Source organism: Alexandromys fortis, unplaced genomic scaffold (genome assembly GCF_014885135.2).
Source record: "Alexandromys fortis isolate MF-2015 unplaced genomic scaffold, M_Fortis_MF-2015_v1.1 scaffold_25, whole genome shotgun sequence".
NCBI lineage: Eukaryota > Metazoa > Chordata > Mammalia > Rodentia > Cricetidae > Alexandromys > Alexandromys fortis.
The window spans coordinates 9,209,990-9,236,886 of record NW_026067904.1 but is presented as its reverse complement, the minus strand read 5'-3'; positions in this window follow the sequence as shown (position 1 = coordinate 9,236,886).

Here is a 26,897-nt window from a genome sequence, read left to right as displayed (position 1 = left end):
TTGAAAGCTTTTAATGCTTTCCGAGGGATAGATGGGGTGACCTAATAGGTCCTTTCCATCTCTGATTTTCTATGATTAATGAAGTTCAATTGTGCAGAATAAAATGGTGAGTTTCTCCTGTCGGTTCAGCTGCATTCTTTTTCCTCCCTCTTTTTTTTCCCATTTTTTTTCCAGATAGATGATAACCATGCATGTGTTCACTTAATGCTGCAGAGAAGAGGGACGTTTTCTTCGGAGCCAGGCTTTGAAAATGTCAAGGTGGGTGGATTTATGTGTGGTGTAAATCCTTGCCAAATGCCAGCAGCCACTCTTCTCTCCCCCTCCCCCAGACAGACAGGGGACCTCTAGGAAAAGCACCAGGAGTGATAGAAAGTGAAAATGCTTTTTCTTTGTGGAATTTGTTAGACTTAATCCTAAATCCCTCATAGCCTGTGCTTGCTTAATAACATACTGAGCTTAGTCCTCATAGTAGACATGAACTGAGCCTGTTTTGTTGAAGGGAAACTGAGGCTCAGTACATTTATGGGGTTTGATTAAGAGTGTCTACCTTGGTAAGAGGAACATGCTAGCCAGGACTTTCTAGACTCCACTCCTCAGGAAACAGGGATTCCGATCTTGGAAAAAATCTCTTGAGGAAAATTCTAGAGATACTCTCATGCTGCAGATTTTCCTGGGTTGCAACTCCTCTATATTGTGAAGCAGCCAGGCCTGTAGGGAACTCTCTCAGGGCAGAACGTGTTTAACCTCCATATACTCTACATTTGGAAGGGAATGGCTTTCCGGAAGTTATTTCTTTGGGCTTGTGTGTTTAGCCTTTATTTTTTTCTTCCTGGCTAAAAGGACACAGCTGGGCTGTGAATTCCTGGATGTTCTTTTCAGCACGGACAGTAGCAGGGGGACCCAGACAGGATTCCTTGCCAGGAGGAATGGAGACTCTGCCAGGTTGACAAACGCTGCTGTCCAGGAGTTCTGGGACAGCCCTGGAAGGAGCTGTTAAAAAACCCTCACCAGAGGCTGGACTGACAGCTCAGTTAGCAAATTGCTTATTGTGTGAACATGAGGGCCTGGTTTGGTCTCCATTGCTCATGGGAATATGGTTTTTTTCTTTTTCTGTTTTAAAGGCACAATGGTGAACATTTGTTATTGTAGTGCTGGGAGGCAGAGACAGGTAGATTCCTGGTCCCTGGTCAGGGTCTAATCAGCAATCTCCATGTCCCAGTGAGATTCTAAAAAGGCAGATGGTGCATGAGCAACCATATCAGAGGTTTATCTCTGGCTTCCACAGGTATGCACACACATATATTTGCATATATATGCCTGCATACATCTTGGTGTGTTTGCATGGGCAAACACACACACACACAATTAATCATAAAAAAATACCCACATGACTGAACTTAGACAAACTTGTTTCTAAGGTCACAGGAAGTCACAAGGGACAATTTGCCTACATTCCCTACAATGTTGAATTGTAGCAGATTATAGTAATGGAGAGCTGACATTCTGGCCTCTTGATGACACAATGAACAAGAGGTGACATGATCTGGCAGCTGGCTTAACCTGGTGATCATACCAGGGTTCAAGGGCTCTTTGGTATCTTTATTTAGGAGATAACAGCTACCTGTACCCAGAACTCACTCTTATGTTGTAGAGGTTTAGAATTCCCCCATGTTTGCAGGCTAAGTGCAGGTGAGCCTTTAAATCCACAGACCTTCCTTTCCTAGCCCAAAGGAGTTGATGTGTGAAGTGGGGCTGATATTTAAAGCTGGGAAATAAGGTTTGTTTCACGTTTCTCTCTCTCTCTCTCTCTCTCTCTCTCTCTCTCTCTCTCTCTCTCTCTCTCTCTCTCTTCCTCCCTCCCTCTCTTACTCTGTGTTTGTGTGTGTGCATACACACACACACACATGTACACATATATGTTCAGACCAGAGGAGAGCCTCAGTTGTCATCTTCAGAAACCCTACCCACCTTCCTTGAGACAGGGTCTCTCATGGGCCTGGAGCTCACCAACTAAGCTAGACTTGAGGCCTGTAAACTTGACCAACTAAGCTAGACTTGAGGCCTGTAAACTTGACCAACTAAGCTAGACTTGAGGCCTGTAAACTTGAGGGCTCTACTTTTTCTCCACTGTTCTGGCTTTGGTAAACCAAGTTTTCAGTGCCAAGCCCAGCATAGACTTTTTACTAAGGTGCCGGGCCATCCTTCCAACCCCAGATACATTTCATTTAATTGGAAGCACAGTGAAAGACATGTGAGCCTATGGGCAAGGGCTGGTGGAAGGAGCTGGGACTCCACTGACCCTGTGTGATACTAACTGGGAGATTAAGCAGTGGGTGAAATGTGGGGCCTGGTTCTAGAGAGATAGGTGGTGGGAAGATTCATCTTAAGGTGTTGGCCTAAAAAAGAGTTTCACAATAGCCCAGAATGGAGTATTTGGGTATAAACTCACAGAAAGGGTAGTGATCTGCCGTCCTCTGCATGTGCTGGGAATTGGAATCAAATCCAGCAGCCAAGAGGCCTGCACATACTTTTTGTCTGCATTTATAGTACATGAGACCATGCCCAAAGTGGGCCGGTTTCATAAAGGCTATTGGCTGAAGGAGTTCCCACAGCACTGAGCCATAGTTTAAATCTGTTACTTCTTCAAACACTGGTTTGAAGATTATGATCTGCAGTGGATTTTCTCCCCTGACCCATGGTAGGTCTATGGATAAAGATATCATAGACCGCACTGTATCTTGAATGTGTTCCACCTGTTCACTGATACACCAGTGCAAAATGGGGCAATTAAGAGGCCTCCCTTAATATCCCTTTAATATCATTTGTGGGATTAGCATTTAACAGAGGGAGTTCATGCTTTACATCATGCAAGGACACAATTTTTCGTTCCTTCTCTCTGGAGAACACGGATGCAAAGTACTACCTTGGAGGCAGAGATAATAATCTAAAAGCACCAAATCCACTATGACCTTCATATTAGACTCAGCAGCCTCCAGGAGTGTCAGAAAACACATCTTTGTTCTCGGATATTTGGATAAGGTTGCACAAAACCGACAGGGATTTTAATCAGCTAGAGTGTGGGTTGCTTCCTGAGAGAGAGATAGACTTGTGGAGCCTGGACTTCTGAAGAGGGGTCTCAGTGATGTGTGTTAGCTTTCTGTTTCCCACACATGTGCCTGAACATGCAGGCTTAGGGGCTTGGCCACGAGTCCTTTTTGTTTTTCACTGGATTTTAAAATTGGGTTTAAAATATATTGAACATAACGCTTACCATTTCCATCATTTTAAGTATGCACTTTGTGGCCTTCTGTTCATACTGCTTCACAGCCATCTCTGTTTCCATCCCATTTTCCTGAGCTGAAACTGTACTTGGTAACACTTTCAAGTCTCTTTTCTGTAGCCTCTGAAACTGTCATTTTTCCTTTTCACCCTGAGAATTTTGTCACTCTGGGGACTTTGTGTAAGTAGTTATAAAGTATTCATTTGTGATTACCTACTTTTACTGTTGACTGAGGTTTCTGTCCCACCAGGTCCTGCAGCCATTTAGCCCCAAAAAAATCACACAGAGGTCTACATTAGTTATGAACTGATTGGCCCATTACCTCAGGCTTCCTTTTAACTAATTCTTACAACTTCTATTAGCTCATAATTCTTGTCTGTGTTAGCTACGTGGCTTGGTACCTTTTTTGGTAAGGCAGTCACATCTTGCTTTTTCTGAGGCAGGGTCATGACTGCAGAATCCTCTTCCCAGAATCCTCCTGTTCTCATTGCCCTGCCTATACTTCCTGCCTGGCTCTGGCTAATCAGCATTCTATTAAACAAGTACAAGAAACAAATCTTACATTTGTTTGTAAAACCATTGTCACACAGCATTTTACAGTGTACTTTCCCCCTCACTCTTGCCTTCCACCTTGCTTGAGATAGGATCTCTTGTTTGATCTTGTGTAGGCCAGGATAGTTAACCTGTGAGTTCAGGACATTGTCTCGCCTGCCTACCATCTCTGGGATTACAGTTGTGTGCTATTATGTTTGGCTTTAAGTGTCTCTTAAGGATTTGAACTGAGGTCCTTATGCTTTTGTGGCAAACACTTTACTCTCCGAGCCATCTCTCTAGCCTCTCAGAAGTTCTATTTTGAAGATGTTAGCTATCCATGTCATATTTTCTTATTCATCTATCAGTGAATAACTGGGCTGCTTCCACCTTCTGCCTGTAGCGAATAATGCTTCTCTTAATATGGATAGATAGATATCATTTTTTTTTTGAGTCTCTGTTTTAAATTCTTTTGGGATTGCAGGACTGTGTATGGATTTAACCCTTTGAGAATTTCTATAGAGGTTGGACCTAACCATGTACTAGGGTTCTGATGTCTTCACACTTTAGTGAGCTCCCATTTTTTTCTATTGTGATAACAATCATCTTTACACTGTGAAAACATATTTCACTGTAGTTTTAATTTGTCTTTATCTAATAATTAAGTACACTGAGCTGGGATTTTTGACTACATATTCTATCTGAATGATTCTCAGTCCTGGTTGCGCACTAAAATCTCTCTTGGAACTGTTGACAAGAATTATTAATTCGGAAGTTTCACTATTTGAGGCTTGGGGCTAAAGTGTTCTGGATCTCGAGAATGGAATCACCCGGTGAAATCATGACACATTTTTGGGAGTTGTCCTACTTTAGTCAACATTTTTTAATCTTATGATTTGATAAGCAACGTATGTATTTGGATTTTTCTATAAGATTTGCTGAAGAGACTCAAAATAATTCCAGATGGGCTGGTTTCCAGAGGAAATGGTGCTTCGATGATTGACAATTTCCATCCAATCCCTGACCTTGGATAGGAGAAGGGTAGTAGACTGAGTTATGTCACTGTTGCTGGAGAATTGTCTGTATTCTGTCAATTATGTTATAAATAAATGCTCATTGGCCAGACAGGAAATATAGGTGGGAAAAACCAGACAGGAAGTAGAAATGATGTAATGAGAACAGGAGAATTCTTGGAAGAAGGAAGTTGATTCCTCCCACTCCTGCCCAGACCACTGAAGTAGCAGAATGTGATCTGCCCCACTGAAATAGGTACTGAGCCACATGGCTAACATAGATCAGAAAAATGGGTTAATCAAGATGTGAGAGTTAGCCAGTGAGAGGCTAGAGCTAATGGGCCAATCAGCTTATAATTTATGGAGACCTATGTGTGACTTTCTTTGGGACTAAACAGCTGTGGGAACTGGGCAGGACAAAAGCCCCAAAACAAGCCATCCCTCCATGTTACATGTCACCAATGGCCAAGGACTTAATCGATCATACTGATGTAATATTAGTGGGCTAAGTGATGGGCTTCCAAGTTGGTGTCTACACGGAGATGCTGATAGGGTGGCATACACAAGCAGGGTACAGAAGCTCCATTCAGCCTGCCTCCCATCTCACCCTAGGCATTTCTTCCGCTTGACAGTTCCCAAGCTCATCTCCCACTGTAAACAAGCCATAGTAAATGAGGTGCTTTCTTTAGTTCTATGAATATTCTAGCACATTATCAGTCATGAGGAGGAAACTGAAACCCTTCGGCACTGGTGGTAATTTAAATGTAGCCGCTACTGCAGGAAACAGTATAGTAGTTTCTCAAAAAATTAAATGTAGAATTATATAATCCAGCACTATAGCCAGTGTTTCTGAGGTAGAGGTACAAAGCTAGGACTTAGAGTTTATGCTGTTGGGGGAGCAGTGTGTTGGACCTGTATCTTTTAGCTGTAAAGTAGCACTAACTCCAGGGACTTACCATCAACATTAAATTGAAATGGAGGATATTTGGTTGGTGCTTTGGGAGTTGGAGGACTACTTAGTATAGGAAACATTCCCAGGTATTTGCCTTGGAACGTGGGTACAGTTTATGCCTTCTTCATTGTCACGTAGGAATTACAAACAATAGTCTGGAGGAAGGACCAGTAGGGTAACACTGACATTCATTTCCACACTTTTCTTAACAGGATTGGGGTTGGGAGGAGGAAGGGACATCCATGTTGTTCTCTGCTCTGGATGATATGGAGGGGAGACCTGCTTGCTCTGGAAGACAGAAGAAGACAAAATAAAGATTGATGAGAACCTGAAGCAACGGCTTTTGGCACTGGTCTTTCATGAATGTCACTTGGGAAATTCTGATACACTTGATGTCCACAGTAGATTCATGGCCAAGGGCTCCAGCACCAGGCAGTCCTCATCTCTGGGGCCTGGTGAGAGAGACTCTGCTCTCCCTGATCTCAGAGGAGTAGGTTTCATTGTAGGTCCACAGGAGGCAGTAGGGCCGATTCATCCACAAAGGACCTAACCTTTAAACATAGCCTCTAAATAAGAAGAACCAACCCGCACTAAGAGCTCCGTAAAACTCTTTGGCTTAATGTGTGTCAGTAATAAGGTAGGTGAGTAATTGATTTCAACATATGATTTCTCATTTGATACAGAACTCCTCTAATTTCTAATTCCTACCCTGCAATGCTGGCTCACATGATTGGGATAATACCATTTTTATGTTCTTTCATCTTGTCGTATAACAAAGAACCAGGTGGCACAATTTCAATAAAAAAAATATTAAGTTCAGGTTTTTTTGTCTGTTGCATGCATCCAAAAAAGGATTTTCTTTGATAGGATAAGGCCATTATTGAATTTTAATTATGTGACTGGTGATTATGAGAATCACAATTTTTGGCATTTTGTATCTTGGTTTTACAAAGCTTGAAAATCTCTAATGCCTTTTGGAAAACCTTATGTTTCATAGCTAACCAACGCGTACTCATTAGCACTAATCAGTCACTCCCTCGTGCTTTATCATCACAATTATCTCTTTTTGGTTCTTCTTTCTTCCTTTCTTCCTTTCTTTCTTCCTTCCTTCCTTCCTTCCTTCCTTCCTTTCTTTCTTTTTTTCTTTTTTTAAAAATGGAGACAAAAGTCCATTCCTGTGAGTCTGGATGAGAAGGATCTGAGGATGGAAACCGTGCCTGGGAACCATCTTGGCAAAACTGGAAATATTCCAAACTCAGACTCATTCACACTCCTGTCGGTTACTTCATTTCTTATTGCCCACTGCTCCTGGACCTGTAAAACCCTAACTAGTGGTTTTCTACTAAACTAGGGCATTAGTTATTTTTCTCATTACAGTGACAAAATACCGAAGTTAAGGAAAGAAGGGTTTGTTGTGGCTGACAGTTTGAGGGTGGAGTCTGTCATGGCAAAGAAGGCCTGGGACAGGAGTCTGAGGCAGTTATCACATTGCTTTTGCTGCAGTCAGGAAGCAAAGGGAGATGAGGGATTCTGTGTTTTTCTCTTTATCATTTTCCGTTCTGGTCCATGGAATGGTACTGCTCATATTTAGAGTAGATTTCTTTCTTTAATTTTTTTCCTTCTTTCTTTTTTTTCTTGGCTGATTTGAGACAGGGTTTCTCTGTAAACAGCCCTAGCTGTCCTAGAACTAGCTCTTGTAGAACAGGCTGGTCTTGAACTCACAGAGATCTGCCCGCTTCTGCTTCCTGGGTGCTGGGATTAAAGGCGTGAGCCATTACCCGCCCCCCCTCGATTTCTAATCTCAATTAATTCAGCCTAGAAACTTCCAAGCAGACACACGCATACCTAGCATGCTCTCCTCAGCAATTCTAGATCTTGCCAAAGTATCAACCAATTTAAATCCTCAGAAATACTCATGTATAAAACTCTACAAGTCATATATAATACTTACGGCTTTCTATGGTATAAACACTCACTCAAAGGCTGATTTCAGGCCACCAACTAGAGGTCTCCATAAAGCGGGGAAAAGGCTTGCAAATTCAATTCCAGCACATCATCAACACCCGTGCTGACAGTTTCTCCTCCCCTCTGGTTCAAAACCCACTATCTCCATAGGGTTGTGAAATATTTGCCTATAGATTTATGTCCATTACTTACTTTCTCTTAGCTCTCCATCTGAGGACTTGCATCTATCTATCCTGCAAGAAAAACAGGTGTTTTTCTGGCATTGAGCAGGTGGAGAAGATAACTTCCTGAAGATGGGAAGGTTTACTTTTAAGAAAAAAGCACATATATCTATGTTGCAGGAGGAGAAGAACAGGTGAGAAGAAGCCAAGAAGGCAGCATTTGAGTCCTCAGCTATGCATCTCCATGAACTTTGAAGCATCCATGTTTCTTTGGTGTGTGGTTATCATGAAGGAGTGAATCAGTTGCTGGCCTCTTAGATGATCTGTTACCTTTCTATATGACTTTAGTTTTGTGCCACATTTAATCACAAAACTAAGTGCAGATGTGAGATGTGGTGAAATGAGCTAGTCAGAATACTTCACCATGTCTGTCTAATCAGTTGAATATATTTATGTGGTAAGTGTGTAAAAGTGGGTATAAGAATCAGTGTAATTCTTTTCTAATGAAAGGAACTATAAATTGTGAAATTTTTTTTTCTTATCTCCCAGCATTTGTTAATACTCAGAGCATCTATTCCTTGTTATCAAGTACTGTGTATTTATCATACAATCGTTACCTTATTAGGCTATAATAAATGTCTAGTTAAGTGCATATAGGCTGTTTCTGTTGCAGTTTAATTACCAGCACAGTTAATTAGGCAATACACTCCATCACCATTTCTATTCAGAGAGTTTCTTGACTTTATTAAGCAGGTTTGAGAATAGACCATTGGACCCAAACTCCTTGCCTAGGAGGCAGCGAAGAAACCACAAAGCCTCATTGGCACTTACACAATACCTACTATGTGTCAACACACTATATAGTTAGCTCAAAACTGCTATTTGAGAAAGCATGGTAGGGAGTCAATGACACTTGCACCTTCGCAGTCAATTTAGCAGCTATGCATGGGAACTTCAGAGAGAAGAGATGGGTGCTCTGTACCTGGGGAAATGAGATCGCCATTTCAGAACTGAGGCCAGAAGTGTTCAGAGAGTCACAGGGACAGGTGTTCTGTACCTGACAGGTAGCCTCTCTCAAACTGTAGTCAAAAGCCCTCAGAGAGGCTTAGGATGCTACGTTTCTGTGAGGAGTGCATCTGTGAATTACCTGGAAGTCTCAGTCAATCACATGAACACCCCTCATTCAACTGGGGAAAGAACAGGTACAATTCTGTGATCGAAACACCGGTCTTTAGTTTAATATCCTGAAGATTGTCAAGCGTACTTCTCCTTAGGAAGCTTTGGATAAAAGGATTGCTGCCAATCCCTTTACTTCAGAGAGAATTAAAAGCCTTAGAGAATTGAGATTAAGAAGGAAGGGGAAGGAGAATGACAGGAGAGTGGATGGGGGTAGGAAATATGAGAAAGAATAAACAAGTTTTTAAACTAAGACTTTCCTTAAGCCCTAAGTCCTCAGGACATAGAACTGTCCTGATACAGCAACTCTGATGAGAACTGGAGTGATGCCAGAATTGGAAATTTGTAATAAGAACTTTTCCAGAGACTAGTTGAAGTCATGAGGTTTGGAATAGGACCATCTCATAACCAAGTCCCCTACTGATCATTAACAATGCAAGAGCATTTTTCTGATACTTGTTACTGATTGTGAAATGAAGTTAGGGATGAATGCCACCTCCTGTCAGAGGTCAACAGTGAGTTAAAGTATAATAAATGTAAAATGTCTGCATTTTCTGTAATAGCTTTCTGTCACTGTAACATATACCAATGATATGAACTCACAAAGAGAATAGGTTGCTTATTGAGAGTTTAGTTCATGATTGACTGACTCCTTTGCTTTGGGCCTGTGGCAAGGTAAGCAGATCCTGGTAGTAGCACAGGGCAGAACCAAATCTCTCAGCTCATATCATGAAGTGGTTGAGAGGATGGGGTGAAGATAGCACATTCTCTTTCAACATGCCTCTATGACTTCTCAAAATGCCCACACCTAAAGATTTCACTCTGTGTTCTCTATTCTTCATACCCTAGGACATGTTATCAGTGGTCCCAGTTTCCTCAGGCCTCCATCCCTGATTCCCTTTGTTCCAAGGCCTTCAGAAAGGGGCTGAGCTATGCTACCAAGTCACCCACTGCAGAGACTATATCCTAGGGAATCTCAGGTCATGATCATGTTGCTCAGTCCCCATAAATTCTCTCTCTGTCCCAACTCTCCAACCATCTTATGGGGTCTTTTTTTCTGCGAAACCCTGAGTAATTCAAGAAGAGATGAAGCTGTGTGGAAACAGGAATCACTGATTATAAAGTGCATCGAGGAAAACCTTTATTGAGAAGGGACCTTTTCAAAAACTGTTTTTATTGAGCTATATATTTTTCTCCACTTCTCTCCCTTCCTCTTCCTCTACTCTTCTACCCTCTCCCATGATCCCCGTGTTCCTAATTTACTCAGGCGATCTCATCATTTTCTACTTCCCATGGAGATTAGATCTTTTAGGGTCCTCTTTGTTGTCTAGGTTCTCTGAGATTGTGAATTGTGGGCTGTTTTTTCTTTGCTTTATGTCCAAGTGAGTACATATGATATTTGTCTTTCTGGGTCTGGGTTACCTCACTCAAGATGATGTTTCTGGATCCATCCATTTGCCCACAAATTTCAAGCATTTTTTTTCTGCTCTGTATTAAGTACTCCATTGTGTAAATGTACCACATTATTCGTATCCATTCTTTGGTCGAGGGGCATTTAGGTTGTTTCCAGTTTCTGGTTATGACAAATCATGCTGCTATGAACATAGTTGAGCATATGTCCTTGTGGTACAATTGAGCATCTTTTGGGTATATACCCAAAAGTGGTATTGCTGGGTCTTGAGGTACGTTGTTTCCTAATATTCTGATAAATCACCATACTGATATCCAAAGCAGCTGTACCATTTTGTACTCCCAACAGCAATGGAGGAGTGTTTCCTTTACCCCACAACCTCTCCAGCATAAGTTACCATCAGTGTTGTTTTTGATCTTGGCCAGTCTTACAGGTGCAAGATGGACTCTCTAGGTTATTTTGGATTTACATTTCTCTGATGGCTAAGGATGTTGAGCATTTCCCTAAGTGTCTTTGAGTCATTTTTAGATTCATCTATTAAGAGTTCTCTGTTTAGTCTGTACTCCATTTTTTTATTAGATTATTTGTTCTTTTGATGACCAATTTCTTGAGTTCTTTGTATATTTTTAAAGATCAGACTTCTGTCCGATGTGGGGCTGGTGAAGATCTTTTCTCATTCTTGAGGCTCCATTTTGTCTTGTTGATCAAGTGAGAAGAGGGCTTTTTATAATTAGCTAAAGGAAAAGAGGGCGTGAGGCAAGAAAGTGTTTGGAGAAACAATGGTTCTGACAAAGAGACAAGAAAGGGTAGCAATCCAGATTGGGAGACATCTCTGATTCATTGGGGAAAGAGTAACAAAGCCAAGACAAATAGAGTGGGAAAAACAAGGGAAGAGTCCTAGGAAGTTAGGGTGGCAGAGGAAAAGAACAAAGCACCCAAGTCCAAAGAGGCCACTACAATCTCTTTGGTTCTGACTTGAACAATGTAGGACTTTGACTAGGTAAATGACCAGATTGGACTTAATTTTAGCAAGACCATTTATCTTCAGTTATTAAGTATTAGCAAATTCAGTATTAAGTTGGCAAATAAGACTGATTTGGAGATTGCAATTGTGGTGAGAGCTGATGTTCTGTCTAAAGTGTTTGTCAGGGGTTAGTCAAATATGGATGGAGGATGAAGGTACAAGCCACAATATTCTCTGATTACTGTGAATGGAAGAGGGAGCACATGTGACCTCAAGATTCCTGATTCAGACGTGTTAGTCCCTCTTTGCATTGTTGTGACCAATATCTAACTAAAATAATTTGTTTATCTGATTAGCAGGTCAGAGGATACAATCCATCATGGTGGTGGACTCCATGATAGTGGGAACTGTTTTTGTCCATGACAGCAGGAGGCTGCCTGATCAAGTCTTGCTGGATCAGCAGAGAAAATAATGTGGTGCTCAGCTGGCTTTCACATACCCCTTTTTTCTTAAGTCTAGTGCCCTGCTCATGGGATAGTGGCATCTCTGTCCATGCGGTTTTGATCATGCTCTGTTGAAATATGGAGCGGCAGGGCTGCGTCCCCGGCACCCGGCCGCCCGCATGGCTAGCTTATGCCCCGAAATAATTACACGGAAACTGTATTCTTTCAAACACTGCCCGGCCCGGCTAGTTCCAGCTTCTTATTGGCTAGCTCTTACATATTGTTCTAACCCATTTCTAATATTCTGTGTAGCCCACGAGCTGGCTTACCAGGGAGGATCTTAACCTGCGTCTGTCTGGAGTGGGAGAATCATGGCGACTCTTCAACTAAGCTTCTTTTTCCCAGAATTCTCTTCTGTCTACTCCGCCTACCTAATTTTCTGTCCTATGAGGGCCGAGGCAGTTTCTTTATTAACAAGAAATCACTCCCACATCAATGCTCAACTCTCTCAGTGATTCTGTTCCAAAAACATCCTCACAGATGCACTCAGAGGAGCTCTCCAAAATGACCCAGTTGTGTCTTTCTTTTTCTTTTAATTATTTATTTTTTTGTTTTGAGATATGGCCTCTTTGTGTAACAGTTCTGGCTGTTCTGGAACTTGTTTTGTAGACAAGGCTGGTGTCAAACTCACAGAAATCTATGGCCCTCTGTCTCCCACGTGCTGGAATTAAAAGTGTATGCTGCCACTCCCTCCCCAGGTGTTTCTTAATCTAACCAATTTAAAAAATTAACACTAACCTCACAAACAATAAGAATGGGGTTGTCATTTACTGAGAGAGAAGTGTGGTGGGGGAAGGACATTTTAGGGGTCTGGGGTATTCTGAGTAGTTGTTTTTCCATTGTCATTTAAAATATCAAATTTGTAGCAAAGTGTTCTTTTTCTTTTTTCTTCATCTAGACTGCAGATTCCCCTTCATCTTCTCACTGAGTTTTTTTTTCTTAGTAGTGTTTTGTTCTAGCCTAGGTCTCTGGGTCATCCAGACTCTGCTTCCTGGTCTTCTAAGCAGTGTCAGATTCTGACTCCCTCTCGTGACACAAGTCTCAAGTTGGACTGGTCATCGGTTGGCCACCTTTATTCACTCCAGCATACCTTGCAGGCAGAACACATTGTAGGTCGAAGATTTTGTGACGGGGTTGGTGTCCCAGTCCCCCCATGGGAAGTCTTGCCTGGTTACAGAAGATGGCTAATTCCAGCTCCATGTCCCCCATTATCAGGAGTTTTTACTAGAGTCAGCTTCATAGATTACTGGTGGTTTTCATTGCATTAAGTTTGTACTTCACCCCTGAAAGGCCTCCAGTAAAGTTCTCTCTCTTGTACTCTCTCTCTCCACCCCTCACACCATCCCCCGTTTCCATCCCCACCTTCCCAGATTCTGCCTCAAAATCTATTTCCCCTTCCCAGCGAGATCTATGCTTTGTCCCTTGAGCCCTCCTTGAAATTTGCTGGCAAATGGATGGAACTAGGAAGAAAAAAAACCCACCGTCCTGAGTGAGGTAATACAGACCCAGGAAGACAAACATGGTATGTACTCACTTATAAGTGGGATATTAGCTGCAAAGTAAAGAATAATCATGCTACAATCCACAGATCCAGAGAGAGAGGCTAAGTAGCAAAGTGATTGCTTTACTTTGTGATTAGGTATATGAAACTAGATCCAGTGGGGAGTTCTGGTCTGTCTTATCAGTAAGGAACTAGGCCACGAGAGTGGGAGCAGACACCATAGAATGCTTGTGGCCAGGCAGGGATGCCACTCCACGTATGAGCCCTGGAGCCCAAGGAAATTGGAGGATAGCTCAGGTGGAGAGACTTGGAAGGAGAAGCAAGTGACAGAGAAGAAAATCTGTAAGAAAAAAATGGGAGGAAATTATTTCAGGGAAGAGGGAGTCTTCAGCAGTGTTGAGCTCTGCAGGTATATTTAAAGCTAAGATTGATGCCTTAAAAGAGACCAAGAGAGCTGTCTGGTCCCTTGCATCATGGGAGGACACAGCAAGAAGGCACTGTCTGTGAATCAGGAAGTAGGCGCTCACTGGACATCAAATTCTGTTAGCTTTCCCAGCTTTAGGACTGTGGCATGTAGATTTATATTGTTTATAAGCCACTCAGTTTAGGATCCGTTTTCTTAGCAGTCTGCACTGACAAAGAAGACTTCACCTCTGATTGACATACATGCTGGCTCATGTGATCAACCTCCATTTAAGTGTCCTGCAAAGAGTTGCCTTTGACTATACTTTTGGCCAAGGCTTAATCATTCTAACAACACAACCATCTCTATGGGGAATAAGTGGGGCTAAAAACCTATATGGGCCACATAGGGAGTACCCAGGGTCTTAGGTGGACATCATGTAGACTATGGATTGGGAATGGGATAGGAGAGAGTTTTAGGGTTTCTATTGCTGTGAAGAGACACCGTGACCACAGCAGCTCTTATACAGGAAAACATTTAACTGGGGTTGGCTTACAGTTTCAGAGGTTTAGTTCATTATCATCATGGTGAGAAGCATGACAGCATGCAGGCAAACATGGTACTGGAGAAGGAGCTGAGAGGCCTACATCTTGATCCACAAGCAGCAGAAGGAGTGTCTCTTGGTCTCTTTTAAGGCATCCATCCCATTACTAAGGCCCCCTACTCATTTTTCAAAGGCCCAACTCCACAGATCATATCCCTGGAGTCAAGATTTCAAACTTGAAGTCTGGGGGCACACAGCACTCCATCCAAAGCGTGTAGGAAGAGATGGGGATTGGGCCATGGGCCAGGTACTACTAGCTGTTCCTGTGTCAGAACTTTTGTTATAAAACTCTGAGGTATATGAGAGTTCAAATTTTAAACCAAGACTTCCAGGTTATCATGAATATATAGTCACCAAGATAGTAAGACAGCACCTGCTGGGGTTAATAGTTTGCTAGCTGGTTCATAACACTGGTTCTGTTTCTATCTGTAGAATATATGTATAAATAGATATGAGTATATACACATGTATGCATCATACTGTATTTATAAGCTTAATGTTATTTTTTTTTTACCTCTGTCAAATCTGGGAAAAGTAAATTAGCTCATTCCTAACATCTGTGGGCTCTGGAGCAAGCATAAAAATAAAGACTTACAGATACCCAAAAAAATAAAAAGCTAAGATTGAGAGTAAACTGCATATTAAAAAACCAATACACAGAGAAACCCTGTCTCGAAAAACCAAAAAAACAAAAAATAAAAAAAAAAATAAAAAAACCAATATAGACATCACTGGCACCCTTAAGAGCATTTTTATAAGAACACTGTGAATAGAACCGTAATTAGTTGGTACTGAGAAATTGAGAGGAAGGAATTAAGTTCAGGCTGTCCTCAAAAAGTATTGCAGAGAATAGAGAAATACGGCAATCACATAGGTGAGTGTGGACCAAAACAATCTTTTTAAAGAGCAGAGAAATATAGCATGCTGTGTTCTAATGAGAACAATGCAGTAGAAACAACAGGTTCTGATTCAGAAAGGGGAGAGAACTCATGGAGCAGACTCGAGGAGTATCAAAGAAGAGAAGAAGGGTAAAAGAGCACATTTAGGGATAAGGTGCAGGCTGGCAAGTTTACAGTGGAAAGACTGGCGACATTTGGGAATGAGCCTTAGAATGTCTTGTGAAGGTGGAATCTGATTAGCAAAATGTCAATAGAAAGTTTACAGAATAACCACGAACCTAAAGAGACATAATTAAACCATGAAACAAAGGTAAGGAGGTTAGAGTTCTAATGCATGAAATAACTTAAAAGGTCACAGTATAAGGCAAAGAACGGTGACAAATAGGAAACAAACAAGAACCAGGCGGACAGAATCAAACACTGATTATATCAAATGTGGTTGGACTGGTATCTCTTGGCGTGATCGTGGCTGGCAATTTGACTACAATTGCAATGAGCTACAACCTAAGCATCTGGGGGGATCCGAGAGTGATTTTTCTTGGTCTCATTATTTGAAGTGGGAACCCCATCCTGAATCAGGTCATTTGAGATCAGAAGATCTATCCTAAGTGTACATCACAACTTCTGGTGACAGCCCACCGAAAATGGAAAGAGAAAGATTTTACTTTTTTGCATGCTTGCTCACTCTCATGGGTATGCTCATTGATCCCTAACCATTCCTTTGCTGGCGTGAGGACCTACTTCTTAGGGATTCCAAAGTAGGTGGAAAACTGTGGATCTATGGGACCTCCTTGGGATTCCAGCACCGGATTGGGACTGCTGAGCCATCTGGTTTTGTGGACTAAACAACTACTCAATCCCTGACTTTTCTATCAAGAAATGGTCACTGTTGAACTACGTAGAGCATGGTCTGTGGGCCACTCTAATAAACTCTATATAAACAGTGTGCATTCTACCCATCTTAGAGAACCTTGACTAACATACTTGGTAAAGGTGTAAAGGTTGTTCAATTGGATAGCTGGACAGGGTTTGCTACATGCTGCCTATAATATGTACACCTAGAATTAAGATCAGCCTCTTACAGTCTTTCCACTCCCTCTTTCAAAATGATCGCTGAGTCTGAGTGTGAGTTGTATTATAAAATCATTAATAATTAAAATTAAAATCAGATAGCTTGGATGTAACATTTTACACCATAAGATATTAATAAAAAGAACTTACTATGCTCATTCAATACCTGAGAAGTTGAAGATGTGTTATTAATGAAGATCCAGCTGGACATGGCAGTGCACAGCTAGAATTGCAGGATGAGAGAGGTGGAACCAGGAGGATCTGGAGTTTACAGCTGGCCTCAGCTCTATAGTGAATACTGCTGTCAGCCCAGTTTACATGAGACTTTATACCAAACGGGAAACAGAACAAAACAAAAGATGTAAACAGAAGCAATGCCTCTTCCAAAAAAAAAACCCAGAGAAAGAAAACAACAACAATAAAACAGTCAAAAGAGTTTATCTACAAATAGACTTTCATACAAGGAATATTATGCTGCAGAATCAGAGGCATTTCATGATTATAAAAATTTCCAATTATCAGGGTACTATAACCCTGGCAAAGGTTATATACCCCAAGAGGAAACAACCTAATACGTAAAGTGAAAATGTACAAAACTAAGCTGAGAAATAGAAAATCCTCAATCTGGATGATTGACAGAACAAATAAATAAAAAGAAAGCACTGAGGCTACAATCTGTGTAACACTGTCAAATGCTTGTCCTAATTTGCTTTTTATAGAACCCTAAACTCAGCAACAACAGATTATACATTCTTTTCAATCACATATGAATCATATACCAAGAATGACCATATGTTAGCTAATTAAATTAGTCTCAATAAATTTCAAAGAATTGAAATCATGCAGTGTACATTCCCTGAAGGCCACACATTAAATTATAAATCAACAACATAAAGATATCCAGACAGACAAATATTTGGAAATTAAGCAATATACATCTAAATCATCCATATGCTAAAATTAAACTTCAAAAATTAAAAAAATAAACTTTATGATAATGGAAATCCAATATGTCAGAATTTATGAAGTGTAGCTAAGATAGCACTAAGGAAAAGTTATAAATTTAAATTCTTGTATTCGAGGGGAAAATGCTGCAGAAAAGCAGTTATTCAGCTCTTCCTTTAAAGAAACTAGAAAAAGAGGAGAAAATTAGGAAAAAATGTTAGCGGAAGAGAGCAGACAAAATAAGGATGAATATTAACAAAGTACAAAATGGATAAGTGATAGAGGAAATGGACAAAATTAGGTTATGTATGAGTAAGATATTCATACTTTAGTAAGATTTCAAGAAAATAGAAAATATCTCTACCCCAAACTGGAATAAGTGAGAGGGAATGATTAAAAACTCCACAGATATTAGAAATATAAACCACATACATATTTCAGTCTATATCATACCAAAAATTTAAATTTATTGTGAATTCTAACTTTGAAACCTAACCAAAAAAATAAATAAAACCTTTAAAATCGGAGTCATCAGGCCTGAAGCGATGGCTCCATTAGTAGAATAGTTTCTATGCAAGAATAAAGATCAGAGTCTAATTCCAGGCGTCTGAAATGCTTTGTCCATATTGTGTCATGGGCGGCTTCTTCTGGTGTCAAGTCTATTTGTTATTTTTAATCCTCTTGGACCTGGAAAGAATATTTTTTCTTATGGTGTTCCTGAAAATATTGTTTCTCCCTTTTCTATGGTGTAATGTTCCTTCTATGCCATACTCCAAAGACTTCTGGGTCATCTTATAATTCCCAGAGCTCTCCTACATTCTCTTGAGTCTTACACCTGCCTATAACTCCAGATCCAACGTTCCCCTCTGTTTTTTGCAGGTGCACACAAGCACTGGCTCATATATTTACCCCCAAGTACACAAAAAATAATAAAATTAACCTTAGAAAACAATTTTCAAGGCCAAATTCTTTCTAATTTTCTTTGAAAATTGATTTGTGAGAATAGAGAAAATGAAGTTTATGCTTATAAATAAAAAAGAAATAAATATAACTATATTTATTAGGAAAAACAAAGTTTCAGATATACTCGACTTAATGTAGAAAGTTAAGTGGATTTTACGTAAATATAACTAAAATAAATTCAAAAGTAAGTAATGCAAAAGCAAATTCTAAGTAAATACCAAGAAATTTTAATTCTTAAAAAATTACGCAAATACAAATTTTAGAGCATAATGGAGGTAGTTATAAATTTCACCAAAGGAAACAGAAAGTCTATCTACCCACCCATCTATCTATCTTATATATTTTTGTAACACTCCGTAATTACATTAATTTTAGTTTCAATCTTGATAGAATTTTTTCATGGAACCTGAAAAATTACTCCTAATATTTGTATTCAAAATAGCAAAGCTTATTCTTTTCTTAAGAATAACTGTGAATATTTACTTTAACTGATTAGGAATTAGTATAAAGAAGTTTTAGTAGCAAAAGTGATGTGGCGTTGGTACTTGGGTAAAATGAAAATAAAGCAAAGTGTAGGGCTAGGGTGGGGTTAGGGTTAGGGTTAGGGTTAGGGTTAGGGTTAGGGTTAGGGTTAGGGTTAGGGTTAGGGTTAGGGTTAGGGAGGAGGCTCAGAGGGTAAGGATACCAGCTGTGGCATCTGGGTTGTTTCCAGGTTCTGGCTATTACAAATAAACTTGCTGAAAGCACAGTTGAGCAAATGTTCTTGTGATAAGAATGTGCATCCTTTGGATATATGCCCAAGAGTAGTAATGCTAGGTCTTGAGATAGATTCGTTTCCAATTTTCTGAGAAACTGCCATATTGATTTCCAAAATGACTGCAAAAGTTTACACTCCCAACAATGATGGGGGAGTGTTCCCCTTACCCCACATCCTCTCCAGCATAAGCTACCATCAGTGTTTTTGATCTAGATGGCTCTCGAGTGAATAACATATAAAAGAAAATGTTATACATTTACACAATGGAGTATTACTCGGTGGTAAAATACAATGATGTCTTGAAATCCAGGCAAATGGATGAAATTAGAAAAAAAAAAAATCCTGAGATCCTGAGTTAGGTAACCCAGGCCCAGAAAGACAAACATGACTTAGTCCCAGCAGCTGTAAAGTGGAAGCAGAAGGATCAGGAATGATCCTTTGCTGCAGAATGAAGTTAAGGCTTGGCCTATAGAAAAATAGAATAGGGGCTGGAGAGACGCTCAGTGGTTAAGAGGTCCCAACACTCACATAGTAGTTCGATATCACCTGTAACTCTAGTTCCAGAGGATTTGGTGCCCTCATTTGCTCTCCATGAACAGCGTGCATACATATATGCAGGCAAAACATTCATCCACACAAAATAAAATGATAAGGTTAAATAAATATATGCATTGATATACATAACATATAAGCATATGCATTTATACATAAAAAGAATGTATAAACTTATATTTATAATATTGTTATATTTTATAATATATGACTAAATAAAACTTGCCAGGACAGCTAGCTGTAGAGCATGTAATCAGATGGACTCAGAATAAAAGGTTTAGGAAAGAAATGTTGTGGTCGTGTCTACTCTCAGGAAGCATGCATTTAATTGGGTAGCAAGATCTACGTAAGAAGCCAGAATGAACTCTACAACAGCATGATATCAAGAGAAAGTAGAGGACAAACTTTACATTTTCCCAAAAAGTGCTGTTAATGGTTAAAGAGATAAACATTAATCTTCAAAGCAACAGCAAAATGTAGAGATAACGGGATATTTTCCTAAATATTCTGATAGTGTAGAAGGTAGAGCTGTAATTACTGCTATTCAGGACAAGAGGCTAAGTCATAGAAAATGTCCAATTCTGTCACATGCTATACATGTCACATAGAAATGACAGTTAACATTCTTTTCTTCTCCCTCCCTCCTTCCCTCTCTCTCTCTCTCTCTCTCTCTCTCTCTCTCTCTCTCTCTCTCACACACACACACACACACACACACACACACACACACACACACACAGCTCTATCCCAGCTCCCAATTCTGCTACTTCTACTTCAAGTTCCATACCTTCCTGCCAGGTGTTGTCACCTGTCTTTCCTCTGAAGGCCTTGGTAACATTCTACAGCTGAGCCCAGCAGGCGCCTGCCCCAGGCCAAACAAACATTAACAGAAGAGAAATCTTTCAGACTGGGCACTAGGGAAAAGTGATCTTGATGCTGTCTGTGGCATGAGCCAGGGCGATTGATGAGTTGGCATTCTGTCCCCGAGTCATCAATCATACAGAATCAATCCTGGCTCCCTCAGGAGCTAGCCCCCGGCTCACATAATTCTCTCTCCCTGCCACCAACCTGAACAGTCTGATCCCAGTGGTGGGAGCTGTTTTGCTCTGCGTTCAGCATTGATTCACTTGGCCTTCAGTAGTGTTTTCTACATTCCCCAGAAATGTCACTTAATTTATCCTCTCTGAGGTAGCTAAGTTGCCGGGGTCTCACGGCTCCAGCAAGGAAATGTGTCTGGCCTTTCACAGCAAATGTATTGTGAAGCTTGGAGCCCCTAGACCTGAAAGGCAGAACTCCTCTGTGTTCAGGCTCCCGAACTCAGTGACGAGGCTGAGGCAGGGGAATGAACAGAGGCTAGGGCTGGGGCATCTCGGTCAGATGGCCCTGTTGTTTTCACAGCTCTACTTCCTGACTATTGATATTTTATGGGCCCACACACATTGTTCTCTAGCATCTTTTCTGTAACAGGAGGGAATGGGCCTGCTTTTCATCCCAGCTGCCTCCCTAATTTATACCTGAAAAAATCACAGAGAAACTGCATTCATATAAACACTGCCTGGCCCGTTAGCTCCAACTTCTTATTGGTTAATTCTTACATCTTAATTTAACCCATTTCTTTTAATCTGTACATCACCATGAGGTGTGGCTTACCAGGAAAGATTCAGCATGACTGGCCTGGCAGCTTCATGGCGGCTCTCTCTGACTCTGCTTCTTCCTCCCAGAATTCAGTTCTGTCTTCTCCGCCTACCTAAGATCTGCCCTATCAAGCCAAGCAGTTTCTTTATTGATTAACCAATGAAAGCAACACATAAACAGAAGGACCTTCTGCACTACTTTTCCTATGAAATAATGATAATAAATAGCCCATCTCATGGAAATGCAGGGTTGAATTCAATGGTGAATATAGTGCTTGCTATGGAAGGAGAGTGATCAGTAGGTGTGAGTTACAAAATTGCCTTCATGAGGGCAGAGGATTTGTAGCACTGACAATGGAGATAAAGTTTCTATCTATGAAAGAAAATCTCCAGGAAGATAGTCTTTCCAGTTGTCTTGGAACCTACTATCTTATCAATACTTACTTGCTTCCCTATCTGCCAAAATGCCCTTTCATTTCCATGTAGTAAGAAGTGGGCCCCATGGAAAAGGTGTCAACAGGATGTGGCATGTGGCAGATAGAACCGAAGGTTGTCTGAAGGTCAGCTCTGAAGGATGTGCACAAGGAGGAGGGAAGTCTTTCTACTCTGCAGAAGGCTTCCTTCTGTAAAAGGGTCCTTCTGCTTTACAATATATACTTGCTAGGACTGAAGGATAGAGAACGAGGCAAGGGAGAGAAATGGTCCAGGTAGGCCACGCTGTAACAATGGCAGGGGTTGTGGTATTAGGAAGGTCCTATCCAGACCCTTGTGGAAATTCAGAAAATTTAGTCTAAAGCTGTGTAGATCTTGTCTGTTTGTCCTTTTCCCCTAGCAAACAGAATCCCTTTTCCAGGAGATTCTGAAGACTGCTTTATTTGTTAGAAGACAAGGAGGCACTAATAAATTCCTCTGTGTGAGGTATTTAATTACATAATAATGTGTACACTAATCAGAGTAAATGTGTTTGTGAAAACACCTTGATATGGGAACAGTTAATCACCCAAGGCATTGCTTCTTAACACACCTTGGAAGTTAACTTAATTAAATTAATTAGAACAATGAAAAAATTGAACTGTTTATTGGTCCACAATGGCCTGAAGAAATGCTCCCCTCAAATGCAAGAACATCTCCCACACTGCAAGCAATTTTCCCCAAACTCTCAGCCCTTATGGTTATGGCTATACCCCAGGAGCCTACAGCTGGCAAAAGCCTCCCCTGTGCCTTACCTTGGAGTCATTTCATGTTTCAGACAGAAGGCAGTCAGTGTGTACCTGAGTACATGTACACACACACACACACACACACACACACACACACACACACCTTTCTTTTGTGTGAGTCACTGAATCTCAGGGAAATCCTAGATGCTTTTATCCAGGACTCTAGTGTGCAGTTTTCATGCGACCTCTGCGACATGGGTTCTAAAGGGATGAGCTTAGAGGGCAGAAGACTTCCTGATTACTGTCATTATTATGAGTTCCATAATAACTGTTTCCTATTAATCAGGTTGATTTTATATGAATTGTGTAGTGTTTTCAGCACTGCACCAATTCTTAAGCGCATCCTCCCCTCTCTACTTGGGCTTTGTATAAGATGACATAAAAGGCTTTCACCCACTGCTTGAAAACCATTTGTTTCAGTATTCAGTGCCAACAAGAACACAGACACAAGTCATTGTGACAACTGAGCAGACACTCAAAAGTGTACATATGAAATCAATCGTTGGAGAATAAACTTGGACATCATAGAAAGCAAGAACCAATAGAACAGGGAACGTTATCTGGGGAGAAAAGTGTCCAGAATGATAAGGGTAATTGGTGCTCTAGATATTGTCCCCCGAATCCAGGACCAAGAGGCTTCAATTCTTGATGAGTTGTGTAAACCTAGATAACATCTCTTTTAAGGAACGCTAGGGTGGCGGTCTTCTTTACCTTGATGGAAAATGCCTATCTTGATACCTTAAAACAACGTCACCTACCTAAGAACAAAGTTGTGTTTATGACCTGAAATAACAGTTAGGAAAACAAGAGACTTGATAACAGATAACCTTAAGTTATCTCCTGAATTCACCTTCTTTTTCTTTTAAGAAATGAGGGCTGCTGAGAAGCCAAGGACAATGCCACTGGGTTTTGATCCTACTTCATGTTCTGGCTTTGTGGGAGCCTAGCCAGTTTGGATGTCCACCTTCCTAGACCAGGATGGAGCGGGGAGGACTTTGGACTTTCCACAGGGCAGGGAACCCTGACTGCCCCTCAGACTGGAGAGGGAGGGGGAGAGGAGTGGGGGGAGGGGGAGAGGAGAGGGAGGAGGGGGGAAAAGGGAGACGGGGAGGGAAATGGGAGGCGGGGAAAAGGCAGAAATTTTTTTTTTCAATAAAAAATTATATTAAAAAAAAAGAAAAAAAGAAAAGCAAGCAACAAAGAGACTAAAACGAAAGCCCTCTTGCAATCACCAGCCTCTCTGAAACTAGTGTGAGCTCCAAGGAGCACAGACCAGGACTGAAAGCATAGAAGGGGCCTCCATTTCCACAAGCCCCTGGGCAGGGTCTGTAAGTTTGCTTTCTACAAGGTTTGTCCCTACTCAATCACAAACTTCATCAGGGAATGTCTCATGAGTCAGTTTTATTGGGGAAGCAGAAGTTTAGGATTGTGGTGGTTCTCCAACTAGTCCAGTTATCCAGTTGTCACACCCTTGTTCAAACATCAGACTGTGCCTGGCACAGAGAATATGAGCACAACAGTGTGATGTCGTCTTAAAGTTTCTTGAGCCTGTCTTTCTAAGTTTGTGTTGGTTGGAATTCTTGTGAGAAACTGGGATTAGAAGACTCTGATAGGGCAGAGATTTGGAGGATTAAGTAAAAGTGAGAAAAGGTGTTAAGGTTCCCCCAGTTGGGGCAAGAGCACAGGTGTTTCCAGTGTAAGGTCAGAGAATATTCTTGCCTTGAGACTTTGGATCATTTGATGGAAAAATCTCAGCTACTTCCAAACCAGAAAACTGCGAGGGAGCTGCAGGCACAGTGTTTGACTGCTGCCTCTTTTTTTCCTCATCTTCTGCTAATCCTTCAAGAAAGCAGGGGGTGGGGCAGTATGAAGCAACAGAGAGGGTGGGGGAAAGATAAACAGAGCTGGTGCAGAATAGTCAGCTGGAGCTGCCTGGTATTATTGAGAGAAAAAGTATGCTTGAAAAGGGAAAAAAAAAAAAAAAAAAAACTCGTCCCAGATTTTATTCGGGTGGTTCCTTGTACATCAAGTCCAGAAACATTTTGAAGTCCACTGCTGAAATTCTCCACACTGGGCTACCGAGATAGCTCTGGTGGTAAAGTGCTTACCATGCAAGCATGAAAATCTGAATTCAATCCCCAGAGCATATATTAAGAAAAACCAGGCAGTGGGATCAGGATTTCTCCCTACTGCATGTACTCGATTTTTAGAACCCATTCTCTTTGGAGGAATACCTTGCTCAGCCTAGACATACTAGAGAGGGTCTCGATCCTTTCTCAGAGCAATGTGTTTTACCCTCTCTGAGGAGTGTGAGGAGTGGATGAGGGGTGTGGGGGGGGGAAGTTGGAGGGAATGGGAGGAGGGGAGGAGGTGGGAACTGGGATTCATATATAAAATGAAAAAAGATAGTTTTTATTTTTTAAAAATAAAATAAAAAAGGGGAAAAGCCATGTTTATGGTCATGCATGTTTTTAATCTCAGTGCTGGGAAATGGAGCAGCTGAATCCATGAGACTTGTTAGCCAGCCACTCTAGCATGCCTCGCAAGTTCCAGGCCAGTGTTTTTCAAAAAGCAAAGGTCAGACAGCATCTGAGGAATCATATCTGAGGTTGTCCTCTGGTTCCCCCTATATGCACACATATGTGCCATATACAGAGACAAATACACATACACACATATCAAAACAAAGAAAAAACCTTCCATATAATGCAGGTCATAACTTCTCTTTCTGAGCTTCTTACTTCCTCTTTGTTTGTGTTTAGGGAGTGCTGGGGGGAGCCTAGATATGAAATTACTCTGTAAAGAGGTGAGAAGGCTGGATGGGGGCTGCAGGCTCAGCCTTTAAGGAACAAAAAGGCAGAGAAACTCCACAAGAAGAGAGTGCACTGGACAGTGATGTTTTGTAAGATTAGCCTTGGACTTTCAAAGGCTGAGAAGTTTCTGGACCTCAGTCAGATTTTAAATACCACTTAGAATACCACTTAACAGGTAGTCCAAACATAGCTTTTTACCATTAATCCATTAGTTAACTCAACTAACCCACACTAAGGTTTTAGTATGGAGAATGTGCCTATTAGTGACATGATACAGTTACGAGTCTATTAAGGAATTTAGGTCAGACAAACAACCGCAGCAGAAGTCAATACCTGATGCAGGCCCAGAAATGTGCAAGAGGGAAATATAGATTAAAGGGAACTGAAGATGCTCCTGAGGGAGCTAATGAGGGATTCACCAAGAAAGAGGGCCTGAGGGGTCTCAAAGGATGGAGGAAGATATTAGTATAACTTGTTCTCCGTGACCCTGATCCTTGCCATGTTCATTTCATCTTTAGTCCTTAATATTTTCTGTTATCATAATGCCTGGGAGGCCCAGTCGATGTCTCCCTTCCAGTCTTTAATGTGCAAAGAAGATTCTAGCTATTCCAGTGAGCTTGAGTCTACCACTCCAAGAGACCATGACCTCATGTTTTTGAGAACCTAGAGGCCAAGACACCCACCTTGAAACTTTCCCAATTTACTTCTTTCTTGAGAGCTCTGTCTCTCCAACATTGCTGTAAGTGCCTTGCTTTTTGCATAATTAATCTTGTACTGTCCATCTGTGTTCCAGAAGAGGATAAATTCTGAATGGGACCTGTGGGGGGATGTGTTCAGTTGCCACATTTTTGTCTGAGAAAACTGCCCCAGCCCCTGGAAAACTGCACACACAGGATATTTAGATTTTCTGGTGGTGAGAGGCTCTCCATAAATAGCTCAGTTGCAAGGACTCCACACTCACTGAGCGGATGATCTGAGTTTTCCAGCCATTTATCCATCTCTAAGTTAATGTTTTTCTCAGAGATGATTACGGAGGAAAGATGCAAACGTAAGCAGAAAAGGTCTTTTTTGCCTCATCAGTTCAATCCTCCTGCAATTATGACTCCATCAGATGAGCAAGACAAATGCACGCCAACAACAGGATTCTAGAGCATGCAATGCCACCCCTGTGCTCTCCCCTGGCTCCCTGCCCTTCCTCTGCAGCCCCTCTTCCTGCTCATTCCTGCTTCCTCTGTGATCTCATCTAGAGACTGAAGTCACCATGCTGGCCTTGTGGTCAGGGTAGGAACTGGGGAACCATTTTCCTTTACCCTCTGTTATTATTGGCCTTTCATTTCTTAATATTCTTCCCAGATCTTTAATGTCAATTATATTTCATGAAGTCCAAATAGAAAAACAAAGAGGAAAGGAAAAAAAAATAATTCATCCCTCATGGATTGTTGCTTTTCCTCTAAAATTCAGACATAACACCCTAACCCTCACCTTCACCCTAACCTTAAGCTCCTAATTTCAGCTGTAGAGGGAAATAACAGTACACGCCCAGAGGAGCTTCTGGCAAGTGTCAGGGGATTGGGAATTG